The 13047-nt window shown below is 44.0% G+C and overlaps 1 non-coding gene across 1 annotated transcript; it reads right to left on the bottom strand.

The window, feature by feature from the left end:
* Nucleotides 1–2263: 2263 nt before the first annotated feature.
* On the bottom strand, nt 2264–2404 carry LOC134579715 (small Cajal body-specific RNA 11). The gene has a single exon (XR_010086255.1). It is a non-coding gene; the product is annotated as a small Cajal body-specific RNA 11 (non-coding RNA).
* Between the last annotated feature and the right edge of the window lie 10643 nt (nt 2405–13047).

Genomic DNA, 13047 nt, shown 5'->3' with positions numbered 1-13047 from the left:
AAACTGCCGAAGTGCTGAACTGCCGAAGTTCCGAAGTGTCAAAGTGCCGAAGTTCCGAAGCACAGTTTTACCTAAGTACTAATATACTTACCCAGTGAAAGAAGAAAATTTTTATATTGTATACAATTTTCAATAAAAAGTATGCAAACAGCCAGGATTCAGCTATAAGCATTTGCAACACTTACAACAATCAAGTAACATACATTCATATAAAATGTAAGTTACTTGGCCAGTCATGTAATAACAGGAATGAATAAGTAGATAACTCCCTAATTCCCACGGTATTAGGGAGCTATCTACTAAAAGGCTGAAAGACATAAATTGGACTTTCAGCCAAATGTACTAATACTAAGTAAAGATTACTTAGTATTAGTATATTATGCCCCTACTCGCTATACCGCGAGTAGGGGCATGTCTATTAAACAGTGAGCAGCCTGTGGCTGCTCACTGTTAAAAAAAAAAAAAAGTCCCCATAATGTCCTCCCCCCTGAGCGGTGGGTGGGGGCCCTAAATTATAATAAGGTGGGGGACCTAATGTCCTCCCCCCTGGCCCCCACCCCTGAGCGGTGGGTGGGGGCCCTAAATACTAAAAAGGGGGGGGACCTAAGGTCCTCCCCCCTGGCCCCCACCCCTGAGCGGCGGGTGGGGGCCCTAAATACTAAAAAGGGGGGGACCTAAGGTCCTCTACCCTGGCCCCCACCCCTGAGCGGCGGGTGGGGGCCCTAAATACTAATAAGGGGGAGACCTAATGTCCTCTCCCCTGGCCCCCACCCCTGAGCAGTGGGTGGGGGCCCTACAGTAAAATAAGGGGGGGGACCTAAGGTCCTCCCCCCTGGCCCCCACCCCTGAGCGGCGGGTGGGGGCCCTAAATACTAAAAAGGGGGGACCTAAGGTCCTCTACCCTGGCCCCCACCCCTGAGCGGCGGGTGGGGGCCCTAAATACTAATAAGGGGGAGACCTAATGTCCTCTCCCCTGGCCCCCACCCCTGAGCAGTGGGTGGGGGCCCTACAGTAAAATAAGGGGGGGACCTAATGTCCTCCCCCTGACCCCCACCCCTGAGCGGCGGGTGGGGGCCCTAAATCCTAAAAAGGGGGGGGGACCTAAGGTCATCATTAGAAATATAAATATATATTCCTAACTCTATAGTGCCTTAGTCACCATTTAGGTGTCCAGGCCAGCGCTGCAGGGTTTAAAAAAGGTGATTTACTTACTTATCAGCCCTCCCAGTGCCGGTTTACTCTGTGCAGCTCCACCTCTTTGGTTGTGATGATCAATGTTGCCAATCCAATACTTTCCTCCTTTCTGCAGAATGGAAATGTTTCAACTGCAGAGTTAATGGAGGAGTGGGGGTTTGGGAGAAGGGGGGGGGGGGTGGCACTAACACATAGATGACATTGTCTGTTTTCATATAGCAGTCCTTTAATTAACTAAACATACCTTATCATCAAATCATTTTAGTACAGTTTGACAACTTTCATGTCCTGTGGCTACAGTCTGCTTCCAGTCTGCAGGAGAATCTGGTTAACTCTCAGAGCTAAGCAGTGCCATGCATGAACACACTAATTGGTTGAGAGAATTCAGCCGATGCAGTAATATTCTTTGTTGTGCTTTCTCAATATATGCACATTAGGCATGTGCATGGGGAAAATTTTCGGTTCGGTTCTGCATTCCGAAATTCGGAATTTTCGCGATTCGGGACTTCGGCAATTCGGCACTTCAACACTTCGGAACTTTGGCAGTTCGGCACTTCAACACTTCGGAACTTTGGCAGTTCGACACTTCGGAAATTCGGCATCTTCGGAACTTCAGCACTTCGGAACTTCGGCATTTCGGGACTTCGGCACTTCTATTGCAGCCGCTTAGTACATAACTCCCTAATTCCCACGGTCTTAGGGAGTTATCTACCAAAAGGCTGAAAGACCTAAATTGGTCTTTCAGACAAATTTACTAATACTAAGTAAAAATGACTTAGTATTAGTAAATTTTGCCCCTACTCGCTATACCGCGAGTAGGGGGATGTCTAGTAAACAATGAGCAGCCTGGGGTTGCTCACTGTTTAAAAAAATAAATTAAAAATAGGCGCCCCTGGCGGGTGGGGGCCCTAAAGTAAAACGATGGGGGGGACCTATTGTCCTCCCCCCGGCCCCCACCCCTGAGCAGTGGGGGGGGGCCCTAAATACTAATAAGGGGGGGACCTAATGTCCTCCCCCCTGGCCCCACCCTGAGCGGCGGGTGGGGGCCCTAAATTGGTATGGGGGACCTAATGTCCTCCCCCCTGGCCCCCACCCCTGAGCAGCAGGTGGGGGCCCTAAATAGTAATGGGAGGGGGGCTAATGTCCTCCCCCCCTGGCCCCCACCCACTGCTCAGGGGTGGGGGCCCTACAGTAAAATAAGGGGGGGACCTAATGTACTCCCCCTGACCCCCACCCCTGAGTGGCGGGTGGGGGCCCTAAATCCTAAAAAGGGGTGGGGGGACCTAATGGTGACTAAGGCACTATAGAGTTAGGAATATATATTTATATTTCTAATGATATAGTGTTTCTTTAAAGGAGTGTTTAAAGGAACACTCCAAGAACCATAACCACTAAAGTATGACGTAGTAGTTATGGTGCCAGGAGTGGCCTGGCATCCACCCTAATGTAAATGATGAAATCATTTAGTAACAATTTGTCTTGTTATCTGGGGTCCACCTGGTGCTACTGCCTGCCCCCTTTAGCAATAAGTATAGACAGAAGCGTACAGGGCCAACACATTGGCTGAAAGTGTTAGGTGATCATTCTAAGCCAATGAGCTAAGCTCTGCACCACCAGACCTAGTCAGTCATAGAGCTTCTGGCTCCAGAGGCAGCAGGGAGTTCCCTGTCGTTGTTACAGTGCTTGAAGTGTTACTTTACATTTTTGTTTATACTCACCAGAACAAATACAATAAGCTGTAGTTGCTCTGGTGATTATAGTGTCCCTTTAAATAATCATTCCCTTCAGGCTTTTTTTCAGTAAAACACTGTTTGTTTGTTTTTTACTGAAAAGTCAGTGTTATTCAGAAAAGTCAGTGTTTACATTACAGCCTAGGGATATCTCCACTGGCCACTCCTCAGATTACTACTACAGATGCTTCCTGGGGCAGTGCTGCACATTTTGTGCCTACACCCTCTGCATTGACACTCTGAACTTTCCTCATAGAGATGCATTGATTCAATACATTTCTTTTTTTTTTTTTTAAAGAATTTTTTTTTTTATTGTGGTTATAAACCTAGAGGTGATGTCACAATTGTATTTTTTTTTATTTTTTTTATTCTTTATTTTTGCGGTCAGCGTTGACCTCTGAGCACATCACAACTGTGGGGCAAAAACATCAATGCTTACATAAATGGTGTAACAATCCCATCAGTATAATAACGACCAATTTTTATATTTGTAGTTGCTGCAAGACCCTGCATGCCGATTGTGTATGCTATAACAGTGAGTTAGGGGAGCTTGTACAATGCTTTGTGTGCCTGCGTCTTGGCATAGTGAGGTGCTGACTGCGTGTTGCGCATAAGGTGATGTAGATTAATTTAGAAATAAACAAATATGTTTAAATGTCTATCTGTTCCTGTCCAAATCTGAGATGATTAAATTGCGTATACGCAGAAGTAAGCTCACACTGACACATGGAGTTCAGGTTAAAAGCACTTCAGAAAATTTAATGCAATCTGGTTGGAAAACAGTTGTGCAGATCTTTTTAAAAGCAAAATGACATCATCATTGAATATCAGATAATAACAAATAAACATCATTAATTGGATTAAACGTTATGTGACTATATCAGTGTCCACCCATCAATATTATTAATTGGCTCAGGGATTTGAGTGACCAGCTAGGTGTCCTCCCACCGGGAGGTGGTATTGTTCTGGACAAGGGTGTGGACAGAAGGCTCAGGCGCCATCTTTCCCAGCATGAGGTTTACTCGGTGGAAAGGGGGGCTTGAGCGTCATTTTACACAGTCAGTGATATCGGGCCTCATGTCCAGGTGCAAGGTCTCTTATGAATAGAACATTTCATTACTACTGTGTTCTCGTGGCCTTCAAATTATACTATGTTGCAAGTTAGGGGAAAGTCAGTAAAGTCAGCAGTTCCTGAGTTAATCATGTCTTTATAGAGAATACAGTCTTTGTCTATTGTATTAGATGTGCTGGGAAATTCTGTCATGTAATGTAGTTTTAAAATGAACAAGTTAGGTTATGAGGACAAAATTGAGGATTGAAGAAGTCAGGTTAGGAGGACAAAATGGAGGATTCACAGTATGCAGTTAAAATGGAGTTAGTACAATAATTCAATACAAGTTCAATAAAGATTTTTAATAATTCTACATCAGTCCCCCCTATGAAATGTTAATATTCTAAGAGATAAACTTTATTAGTTAGTTTCAGAAGACAGGTTAGCCCAAAGGCACAAAACCCTATGAAGTAACGGTTCTTAAAGTCTTCTTAGTTCTTCAGAGGGACATCATAAATAGACAAGCTTACATTACCATATGGACCTGTGTTATCTGGAATATAGGCACAACAAGTCATGGTGACAGGTAAACGTTGTTGGTTGCAATAGATATAATAAATGCAAATCAAAATATTATTATTATTATTAGCAGTGACGGTTGGGAAAATGGACTCAAACTTTCCCTTTACTGCAAAATCATCTGGTACCCCCCTTGGCACACCTATGGCATCAATATATATATATATATATATCAAACTTTCCCTTTAGAGGGGTGCTCCTTTTTATGTTCTGAAGCATGAATGTGGTGTGTCAAGAGTACCTTGTCATGTATTATGTGTATTGACATAATAACCTTGGCTAGGGTGTAGTATTAAACCTGTCCCACGCTACATCAGCGTAGGTGGACTCGGATCATTTAGTCAATATTAATATCACCACAAACTCAGGATGGGCAAATAATCCTGAGGAAGCTTGGCATTTGGATCTCTTCAGCTTCACGAGGTCTCCTTTTGGGGTCCTCGGCTTTCCATCGATGGCAGGTGGTCAGGCATTATTATGGCCATCAAACACCTACTTGCTGGTATCTTTTTATTTAACAAGTCATTTTTTTTTCTTTAGAGTCAAAAGTGTGTCAAAATCAACAAATGTTACTTCTCATGTTGCAGAGATAGAGAGAGTCTTGAATCTGGAACAATGAATCCACTGAGTGATCTCTGCAACTTTCACAATGCACTATTGGATATATGGTCTTGGTTGTCACATTGATGACCGGCTAGGCTTCTGGCCATCCTGACAAAATGTCTATTATAACTAGTGTATATTTGACCCAGTAGCTCTTTGTCACCTGGATTCTTGAAAGGGATATTGAGAGTTAGCTAGGTGCTTAGGATTCTCCTCCTCTTCTGCCTGAGCTGTCCTTGGCACAAATAACACAGGATCGGCAGTGACTGGTGATTAGAGGAGTAATTCTAGGTGCTTTAGAGTATTTAGAGATCAAAGAGTTCATGAGGGTCTTGGATAGGTATAAAGTTCCATGGGCTCACTGCCCAGTACATGTTTTTGGGTAAACAGAGCTTAAGAGCGTTGGAGTACAGCCCGTCTTCAAGGGTTGCCCCTTTCTGTTTTTCCAGCTTTGTATTTCTTCAGGGTCAGTAGCTGCTTTGTCATTCTTTTAGAAGCTTGAGATCTGTAGGTAGGATCTACATGGTGAGTATAGAAGTTTCTTTAGCGGACACCATTCTGTCCACTTCCCTTGGTGCACTTGTGGCTTGGTTGGCAGCTTTTAGTCAGCTGAGTGGTGCTTCTTATCTTCCAGATTGATCCAAAATAATGTGCTGCACCCAGGGCATGTCTTGAGTCAGTGTAGATATTGGCATGTCTTCCTTCAGGCATTTTGTATGCCACTGAGAAGGCTGTCAATTCAGCGTCTTGAGCAGATGTGAGTGAGGAAAGTGAAGGTGCTTGACGTACCTGATCTTCTGTAGCAACAGCAAATCCAGTATGGTACCTTTCCTCTTTATCCGCAAACAGAGTGGAGTCAGGATCTGGTAAAGCTACTTTGTCTTTCTATTCACAGTTCTCTTGCTGACCCCCCTCTGTAGAGATTTGTAAATTGAATGTTCATGTTTTGTTCTAATGAGTCAAGTTCCTTTCATGAGATTTCTGGGGACTTAGTGAAGAAAAAACATGAGGGACAGCCACCTCCCTTACTTCCATGGGAATCTGGGTCAGGGCCGCACTATTTCCTTGAGAGTGCCCAAAACAGTTCTTTCAGTGTGGTATTCCCCCCTGGGAAGTGGCGGAAGAGTGGCCAGAGCAACTTTTCTTCAAAATATAATGTTGTCAGGTAGAGGCAGAGTTGTCTATGGGTGGAGGAAATTGGTAAGGAATAAGAAGGGAGGAAGCATATAAAGGATATAGAGATGGTGGTGGGGAGATGGAAGAATGAGTAGCGGATAGAGTGAGAGGGAAGAAGGTGGAGTAGGAGGAGGAGAAGGAGGAATAGAGGAGAAGTAGGAGGAGAGAGGAGAAGGTGGAGTGGAAGGAGAAAGTGGAGTAGAGGGAGGAGTAGGAGGAGGAGTAGAGGAGAAGTAGGAGGAGAGAGGAGAAGGTGGAGGAGAGGGAGGAGTAGGAGGAGAAAGTGGAGTAGAGGGAGGAGCAGGAAGAAGAAGGAGGAGTAAGAGCAGGAAGAAGGAGTAGGAGGAGGAGAAGGTGGAGTAGAGGGAGGAGTAGGAGGAGGAGTAGAGGAGAAGTAGGAGGAGAGAGGAGAAGGTGGAGGAGAGGGAGGAGTAGGAGGAGAAAGTGGAGTAGAGGGAGGAGCAGGAAGAAGAAGGAGGAGTAAGAGCAGGAAGAAGGAGTAGGAGGAGGAGAAGGTGGAGTAGAGGGAGGAGTAGGAGGAGGAGTAGAGGAGAAGTAGGAGGAGAGAGGAGAAGGTGGAGTAGAGGGAGGAGTAGGAGGAGGAGTAGAGGAGAAGTAGGAGGAGAGAGGAGAAGGTGGAGGAGAGGGAGGAGTAGGAGGAGGAGAAGAGGAGAAGTAGGAGGAGAGAGGAGAAGGTGGAGTAGAGGGAGGGGTAGTAGGAGAAAGTGGGGGACTGCAGATGAAGGGGAGGGATCGGTGGGAGGAATAAGCGGGGGTGGGCAGGTAAGGGAGCAGACAGGTGATGTAGCAATGGAGGATACATCAGAAATCAAGACTAGGTAGAAATGCAATGGAGGCTGCAAATAGCCCATGTACAACAACTATTAACTGGCCCTATGCTTTCCCTAGAGAAAAATAATAAAAGGCTAACATGCTCATCTTGTCTCCACAAGCCTCGAACGTTTCACTCCCATGGGTGGCCCATGATGGCTTGCCCACCACTTCTCCACACGGGGTCTTGTGCCCGCGGAGACAGACGCTATCCCTGACTCTCGTTCTTAATTTAATAATTTATATCTAACATCTCAAAATGTAATTTCTACTTATATCACAAATATACATTATCACAATTTTATGTCTCGCAAATGGGATAAAATTTATTCTACTCTTCACTGATAATGTATTTTTAAAACATACGAAATAGACAAATAACATTGTCTTCTGGAAAATAAATGGAAAAGATAATGGAGATTTTGTTAAGCTTATAAAAGGCTATACATTAATTCACATTTCTTGTTCTCCAGTTTCTGGCTGTTAATGACAATGTACAATGTAATAGAGCAGCAGGGAATGCTAGCAGAATGCTTGGTTGCATAGGGAGAGGTATTAGCAATAGGAAGAGGGAAGTGCGCATGCCATTGTACAGAACACTGGTGAGACCTTACTTAGAGTACTGGATACAGTACTGGAGACCATATCTTCAGAAGGATATGGATACCTTAGAGAGAGTTCAAAGAAGGGCTACTAAACTGGTTCACGGATTGCAGGGTAAAATTCACCAGGAAAGGTTAAAGGATCTTGACAGGTATAGCTTGGTGAAAAGATGATAAAAGCATTTTAAATACATAAAGGGAAACAACACAGTAAAAGTGGAGACTATATTTAAAAGAAGGAAAAACTACCATAACAAGAGGACATAGTCTCAAAAATAGAGGGACAAAGGTTTAAAAAAAAAAAAAAATAATAATATCAGGAAGCATCACATTACTGAGAGGGTAGTGGAAACATGGAATAGCCTTCCAACTGTAGTGGTAGAGGTTAACTGGTAGAAGTGTTTAAGCATGCGTGGGATAGGCATAAGGCTAAGCACTTGCTGCTAGTAACAGATCTAGAATTAATATACTATAATGCCCAAAGTCTCAATTCCTATGCATATGCAATAATAAAATATCTGGGCTTACAACAAAAAAATTATGTTAGTCAGTCTTTTAATCTGGAGGCAAACATTATCCAGTAAAAACATTTTGAAACCAATCCCTAATTGTATTACCATTTGTTCAAGAAATCTTGGTTTATTAGAACTTTCTTTTAGTAAATGTTCTTTAAGATAACCCTTCTTTCAGCATGTTATCAATCTTTGTACACAAAGCTAAAATACACTTGTTACTTATACGTGAAACGATAGACATATATATATTCTATCTACATATTAACCAATACTTGTCACAGACACCTTCCTGACACAGGGAAACTAATAGCAGGATAATCCTAGTAACCGTAACCTTTTTGTTCATAATATATGGGAATTAAGGAAGACAGCATGTCTTTAAGATAGGATGAGCATGACACAATACACGGGCGGATATGACCTCACTAAGGGCAGAGTGAGGGCAAGAGGAGGCGTGGGTACTAAGGACAACCTTCTTTTGTTCTAGGGGCCATTTTCTTGTAGGGCATTTCAGCTGACAAATGAAAGCATTATACATGTAACAGTCCGTGAAGCTTTGAAATAACATGGTGCCAAATAAATAAATAAACTCACGGGATGCAACCAACAATTACCAATTCACTTTTCCTCTTCACAATCTAACGTAACAACTTTGCATATTCCCTCTATCCACATTGCATAGTATTGCAACAAATCACACTTGCCTTTACATTTTTAACTCGTCCAAATAATTCTCTATTCCTGCATCAGATTCACTTTCCTAACCTTCGCAATAAACATTGAGCTACATCCCCCACACGATCCTATCAACTTCAATTGAAATAACAAAATACACAATTAGAATATTTCCGAGCAAAAATTCCATTGCTAAGTCTTATCAGTAATAACTCTACGAAACACAAATCTGAATCTGCAAGCACGCAACCCCCCCTCACAGAAAGCAAGAGAGAGAGGAAGGCGGGGGAAGTGGGAGAGAGAGAGAGACTGCCAGCAGAATCTCTTTAACCATGTCAATGCTGTACAGTAACAAGACAGAAGGATAGCCACGTTACAGTTATTGCAAAAGCAAAGAGACACAAAAGCACAACATTTAATAATATTCTCAGTGAAACTCAATACAAAACCCCCACCCTCTACCAGGGTAATGGCTAATACAAAATACAAAAACAATTATTATGATATACATACATTCTTAACCCTTTGTGATCTAGTTCTTCCTCAGCCCAACCTTCCTGCTGAATTGCATTGCTACTCTGTACCAGTAAGCTTGCTTTCTTCTCTGTCAGTAATCTACCACGTGAAGGCACAGCAATTTTACACACTTTAGCAATCTCTATCTTCAACTAGATCACACGCGCTAGCCAGCCCTTACTGGGCTTGCTTAAATCCTGCCCCATAATCCCTTTTTCCCCTATACCAGCGTCCTAGATATAGGGAGAGAGAAGGAAAACTGAACAGGAACGTCTACAATGCTCGACTGCCACCCGAGAACCGTGGGTCTTTCTCAGGTGCGTCTTCCCAAAACGTAGACTAGTCACTGAATCCGCCTACCCGGGGTGGTAGACACGGATTGGAGCGAGGTGAGAAGTGTGTGACCAATCACTTCCCTTTTAAGAGAAATGGGAGTGGATAGTATAATAATATAGAAAGTGTAGAAAAGATGAAAGGCAAGGAAAATCCTTAGAGACAGACACAGGAGTTCATGAGACTCCTAATTAGACAAACAAGACAACAAAACAATTGAAATACAGTGCATGCATCACAGTTCAAATAAAATCAACAGTAATCCCTTTCCTTTACTCGTGTGCTTACTCCAAAGTCACCTCCCTCAATCCCGTAGTATCTTACTACCAGCGGCCAAGGATAACAGCTAACACCGGTCCGAAATCCATATGCCTCCCTCGACACAGCAGCCCACTAATAGTGTCTGCGCTACCCTCACCCTTGTAGTGCCCCTATAAAAACCCACTTTATAAGTCTCACTACTCCGTGGTGATGAAGACAGCAATGCCTGCCCGAATTCACGCACCACAAATAAAAATTGGAATGGCTCCAGCTCAGCGCTCAAAGCTGGAGGGTACCACCACTCTGCAAGCAGAGTAACGTGCACAGAGAAGCTAGCTAGGCTATCAAAGTGACACCAGAAGGATCCCCAGGAAACTATGAGTCTACACAATCTCCACAGATCCAACACACCTCTTTTTCCCTACAGCCCCAGCCACGAGGCTCCTAAAAGAGTAAAACAGGAAAAGAAGACCCCCAGGAACACATCCACAGGTCAACCCCCCTTTTTCCCTACAACCACAGCACCGTGGTTCCTAAAAGGAGTAAAACAGGCAACAGAAGACCCAGGCAAATCCCCTCAGGTCCACCCCCCTTTATCCCAAAAGGGGTAAAATACAAACAGATAGACAGACAAACTGAAGACCCAGGCAAGTCCCCTCAGGTCCACCCCCCTTTATCCCAAAAAGGGGAAAACAAGCAAGACAGAGAACCCCAGGCAAATCCCCTGCAGGTCCCCACCCCCCCTTTATCTCAAAATGGGGAAACAGGCAAACAATTCAAACACACCCAGGCAACAGATAGACTAAAATGCAGGTAAACAAGTGAGTAACGAGACACCGGGCAAGATATTACCTGTCTTTGATGTCCTCCCGGGAAGCAGTCACAGACACGTGGACGGGTTAATCCAAGGGGCCAGAACATACCGGTGGCTCTGCAGAAGTCTCTACCGTGTACCTGGAGGTGATCAGTCTCCTTTCCTACCCCCAGGATTCCCCCGTCCAACAGCATCTTCCTTAGGACGGCTCACCGGCCAGAGGCCATAGCCCGATGCCCCACGTTGGATGCGCCAAATTGATGTAGATTAATTTAGAAATAAACAAATATGTTTAAATGTCTATCTGTTCCTGTCCAAATCTGAGATGATTAAATTGCGTATACGCAGAAGTAAGCTCACACTGACACATGGAGTTCAGGTTAAAAGCACTTCAGAAAATTTTATGCAATCTGGTTGGAAAACAGTTGTGCAGATCTTTTTAAAAGCAAAATGACATCATCATTGAATATCAGATAATAACAAATAAACATCATTAATTGGATTAAACGTTATGTGACTATATCAGTGTCCACCCATCAATATTATTAATTGGCTCAGGGATTTGAGTGACCAGCTAGGTGTCCTCCCACCGGGAGGTGGTATTGTTCTGGACAAGGGTGTGGACAGAAGGCTCAGGCGCCATCTTTCCCAGCATGAGGTTTACTCGGTGGAAAGGGGGGCTTGAGCGTCATTTTACACAGTCAGTGATATCGGGCCTCATGTCCAGGTGCAAGGTCTCTTATGAATAGAACATTTCATTACTACTGTGTTCTCGTGGCCTTCAAATTATACTATGTTGCAAGTTAGGGGAAAGTCAGTAAAGTCAGCAGTTCCTGAGTTAATCATGTCTTTATAGAGAATACAGTCTTTGTCTATTGTATTAGATGTGCTGGGAAATTCTGTCATGTAATGTAGTTTTAAAATGAACAAGTTAGGTTATGAGGACAAAATGGAGGATTGAAGAAGTCAGGTTAGGAGGACAAAATGGAGGATTCACAGTATGCAGTTAAAATGGAGTTAGTACAATAATTCAATACAAGTTCAATAAAGATTTTTATTAATTCTACATCAAAGGCACTGGTTTGTTTTCAAACAAAAGCTTCGCTAAACTTGTAACTACGGCCGACTCCGGCCAGGAGGGTATATAAAAAGGCTCTGGGTTTAGGCTGTACGTGATAATGAACTTGAACGACAGTAAGGGAGCTACTTGACTAGTTCATTCTAGCTTGTGGTGGGGGTGAACTAGTAGGTTAGTATGCAAGGCAAATGCTTACGGAGCCAGGGAGCGTGAGAGACTTAAAGGTAACGTATAACTATAAAGAAATAAACAATATATAAACAATAGAAACAATATTGCGTTTGGCAGTAGTATCTTCCCCCTTTATGCCTCAGGTAGGCGAGTCATTAGTCCCCGGTGCAGCCCTTCTGGGCACAAAGGGAATGATTCTTTCCACTGTCCAGGATGGCTGTGCGTTCTTCTGGACCGTCTCCGTTGGTAGACCCAGGGCTTGGAGGAACGGTGTTGCCTCCGAGATATGCAGCAGGAGGTGTGTCTTGTCGTTCCTTTCCGCTATCAATCGTTGCAGGCCGCACTTGTACGGAATGGAGTGTTCTCGCAGGAGTTGTGTAACCGGTCTGAACATCCTCCGCCATGTGAGGGTACTTCTGGAAAAGCCTCTATAAAAGACCAGGTGTGCTCCCTCAAAGGGTACCGTGGGAGAACCCTTAACAGCGCCCATGAGGACCCCTCTGTCTGAGTCTTTTGCAAACTTAAGCAATACATCTGTAGTAGACTCTTGGGGTGCCTTGGCCGCCTTAGGCAGACGGAAGCATGTATCCACCAATAGCTGTTTGGCCTGTTTTGGCGGTAGGAGTGTGGATATGAGCCTCCTGCACTAATGGGGCAGTTCAGCATTTGAAATGGTGTCAGGAACACCCCTTATTCTTACGTTTCGTGCTTTGACCCTGTCCTCCATGTTTGCCATATGTGCTGTTAGGTCGTCACATTTTCTTTGTAATGAGCTTAAGGTGGCATCTGTGACAGATTGTGCCAATTTGGTGCTTTCCATGTGTCCCTCCACTGATACCACTCTGTTAGTGAGTGAAGTGATTTCTTCCCGGATGAGGGCCATGTCTGCCTGAAACATATCTTTAATATCCTGCCTCA

The sequence above is a fragment of the Pelobates fuscus genome, chromosome 12, assembly GCF_036172605.1.
Source record: "Pelobates fuscus isolate aPelFus1 chromosome 12, aPelFus1.pri, whole genome shotgun sequence".
In the NCBI taxonomy this organism is placed as follows: Eukaryota; Metazoa; Chordata; class Amphibia; order Anura; family Pelobatidae; genus Pelobates; species Pelobates fuscus.
Note: the sequence above shows the minus strand (reverse complement) of the source record. Positions and strands in the feature narration are given on the sequence as shown.